This window comes from Jaculus jaculus, chromosome 2 (assembly GCF_020740685.1).
Source record: "Jaculus jaculus isolate mJacJac1 chromosome 2, mJacJac1.mat.Y.cur, whole genome shotgun sequence".
Taxonomy (NCBI): Eukaryota; Metazoa; Chordata; class Mammalia; order Rodentia; family Dipodidae; genus Jaculus; species Jaculus jaculus.
In genome coordinates, this window is record NC_059103.1 from 207,728,079 (window position 1) to 207,732,240 (window position 4,162).

Genomic DNA, 4,162 nt, shown 5'->3' on the forward strand with positions numbered 1-4,162 from the left:
GGAGCTGTAAGCCAAGTATTATGTACTATTCTTGTAAGTGTTTGAAAATGCTAAGTGTAGAGACTATTGAACTTTGAAGATTGACTTATGAGATTTCTAAGGGGAAGGAAAGACTTCAGAGGACTTTGTTGGAACTGTGCTACTGGCATAAGGGCTGGCTGCATCCTGCCACCCAGACCTAGAGAGTTTGATCAAAGTTAAATTTGCAATGGACTGATGTGTGTGGCTAAAGATATTGGGCTGAAAGAGTTAAGATGTTAAGCTAGAAAATTTCAAGCAAGTTAAAATTATAGGCACTGAGACTGGTTCTAGGTTGCTGGAGCTACTATTGTGAAACAAATTACCAATCTTAATGAAGATGGCCCAACTGCTTTACATTAAAACAATGGAGAGAATGCCTGAGGAAAGACTATGATAGAAATGCAAACCCTGGACTTCCAGTTAAGATGGTGGTGTAGGTACCACGCCAAAGCAGCCTATGGGGGAACAAGACCAAAGAAACTCAGCAAAATACACACTTTTACTAAAAAGTGAGGTGTATAGGAAATTGAAACAGCAGCAGAGAAGTAGAAGAGATCCCAAGCATCCAGAGCCCACACAGGCCAGCAAAAGCGGCCCCGGCAGGTCCGCCCACCGTGGCAGCAGCAGAAGCGCACCAGAAAGCCACCAGGTTTGGCCTGAGCCACTGGAAAAACAAAGTGTGGGGAGCTTCCACTCACACCAGAGCTCTCCGCAACTCAAGAAACGTGAAGGGAGAGCAGCAGTGAACAATGGAGGAGCAGACCACGAGGTAGAAGAATACGTGGAACAGCAACAGAACTAGAGCAGCTGCAGCTCCCTCCCCTCCCCCACCACCTGAGCCCAGCTCCAGCAAACAGAGTGTGGTCCCAGGACCCTGCCATGCCAACTTGAACCGACAGCAGGACCTAAGCAGGAGCAGGGTCCGGCAGCAGCATCAGCGACTCTAGCACCAGCAACAGCAGCCCCAGCAGCGGCAGATCCAGTAGTGGCAGCTTCAGAGGCAGCAGCAGCAGATCCAGCAGCAGCAGCTTCAGAGGCAGCAGCAGCAGCTTCAGAGGCAGCAGTGGCAGAACCAGCAGTGGCAGATACAGCAGCAGCAGCTTTAGCAGCAGCAGCAACAGATCCAGCAGCAGCAGCTTCAGCAGCAGCAGCAGTAGCAGTTCCAGCAACAGGGGTACCAAACTGCAGGGACACAGTTGCCAGGCTCAGTTTGCCCACAGGAAAAGCCAGTGCCCAGCTCCAGAAATCAGGACAGCAGGCCAAAGACCCAGCCAGCAACTTGACTGAGACCAAAATCATCCAAAATGGTAACTGGGATTTATTGCACCAGGGAAGGGTCTCACTTGGTCACAAGCTGACTTGGATCCCTCAGCAGACCAGAAATCTTAACCTCTTTGTTGATAGAGGATCTGGTTGTTATAACAACTACTCTTGCATAAATATTCAGTGCTGATTTTGATTGAATGTGTACAGTGTTTAGTTCAATTTTAGATTCTACCTGTATTTTATTCCACTCAGCCTACTTGAATACCCCCATAACAAGGAAACTCAACCCCTAGGAACACCTTTGTAGATACTCTGAGAGACTTAAGAGCCACACCTAACACCTTAAGCTCCTATCCTAAAGATATATAACATCAAATCATTTGATACAGCTAAGAATACCTAGCTAGATAGAAAAATCAAGCATTAACTTAATCCAAGACGCAAAAATATATACATTATAACACAAGAAACATTAAAAGCAAGACAATATAAATCCACCTAACAGTAATAATGCATCAGAAATGACCTCCAGTGAGAATGAGTTAGAGGAAATGCTTGAGAACAATTTCAAAAGAATGATTGTAAATATGTTCAAAGAAGTCAGAGAACAAATCAAAGGAGTCAAAGAGGAACTCAAAGAGAAAATCAAAGGAATCAAAGAAGATGCAGGACACCAATTTCATGAAATAAAGAAGGCAATACAAGACATAAATAAGGAAATAGAAATAATAAAGAAAAACCAGTCAGAATTACTAGCAATGAAGAACACAGTTAATGAAATAAAAAAACTCTGTAGAAAATTTCACCAGTAGAATGGATGAAGGAGAGGACAGAATATCTAAGCTAGAAGACCAGGGGGCAGATCTAATACAGGCCAACAAAGAGAAAGACAAACTTATAGAAAAGTATGAGTGGGAATTTAAAGATATTCGGGACACTATGAAAAGATCAAATATAAGAATTCAGGGCATAGAAAAAGAAGAAGAATTCCACTCCAAAGGCACAGTAGGCATCTTCAACAAAATAATAGAAGAAAACTTACCCCAAATTGGGAAAGAGGTGCCAATGCAGATACAGGAAGCCTTTAGAACCCCAGCCAGATGAAACCTGGAAAGAACCTCTCCTCGCCATATTATAATCAAACTGACAAACACACAAACCAAAGAAAAAATACTGAAAGCAGTTAGAGAGAAAAATCAAGTTACCTACAAAGGCAAGCCCATCAGGATTACAGTAGATTATTCAACAAAAACATTTAAAGCCAGAAGGGCTTGGAGTGATATATTCCAAGTTCTGAAAGAAAACAACTGCCAACCAAGGTTACTTTATCCTGCAAAACTATCCATTCAAACAGACGGAGAAATAAGGACATTCCATGACAAAAGCAGGTTAAAGGAGTATTTGAAGACAAAACCAGCTCTACAGAAAATACTTGATAGAATCCTCCATGCTGAAGAAAAGGGAAAACACACATATAAGGAACCTGGAAAAAACTAGCAATACTCAAATACTAGTTAACACAAGAGAGCAAAGGTAGAACCGGAACCACAAAAAAAAAATGCAAACATAAATACACACCTTTCAATAATATCTCTTAATATCAATGGCCTCAATGTCCCAGCCAAAAGACATAGGTTTGCAGACTGGGTTAAAAAGCAGGACCCTACAATTTGTTGTCTCCAAGAAACTCACCTTTCTACAAAGGATAGACATTATCTTAGGGTGAAAGGTGGGAAAAAGGTGTTTCAAGCAAATGAGCCTAGAAAACAAGCAGGGGTTGCTATCCTAATATCTGACAAGGCAGACTTCAGTCCAACGTTAGTCAAAAAAGATAAGGAAGGTCACCTCATATTGATTAAGGGCACACTCCAACAGGAGGACGTTACAATCCTAAACATATATGCACCTAACATGGGGGCTCCCAAATTCGTCAAACAAGCACTATTAGAACTAATGTCACAGATAACACCAAACACAGTGGTGGTGGGTGAATTTAACCCCCCACTCTCATCAATTGACAGGTCATCCTGGGAAAAAATAAACAGAGAGGCATCTGGACTAAATGAGGTCATAGAAGGAATGGACCTAACAGATATATACAGGACATTTCATCCAAAGGCTGCAGAAAATACATTCTTTTCAGCAGCACATGGAACATTCTCTAAAATGGACCATATATTAGGACACAAAGCAAATCTTAACAAATTCAGGAAAATTGAAATAATGCCTTGCATTCTATCTGACCATAATGAAATTAAACTACAAATCAGTAGCAAGAAAGGCTATAGAGCATACACAAAATCATAGAAATTAAACAAAACACTACTAAATGATGAATGGGTCAATGAAGAAATCAAGAAGGAAATCAAAAAATTTATAGACTCAACGATAATGAGAACACAACATACCAAAATCTCTGGGACACATTGAATGCAGTTCCAAGAGGTAAATTTATAGCCTTAAGAGTATATATTAAGAAACTAGAAAGGTCACAAGTAAACGACCTAATGCTTCACTTTAAAGCCTTGGAAAAAGAAGAACAAGGCAAACCAAAAATCAGTAGACAGGAAGAAATAATAAATATTAGGGCAGAAATTAATGAAATAGAACCAAAAAAAAAAAATCCAAAGAATTAATGAAACAAAGAGTTGGTTCTCTGAAAGGATAAACAAGATTGATAAACCCTTATCAAATCTGACCAAAAGAAAGAGAGAAGAGACACAAATTAATAAAATCAGAGATGAAAAAGGTAACATCACAACAGATTCCAGAGAAATTCAAAAAATCATAGGGACTTACTATAAAAGCATATACTCCACAAAGTATGAAAATCTGAAAGAAATGGATGCTTTCCTTGATTTAGATGACCTACCTA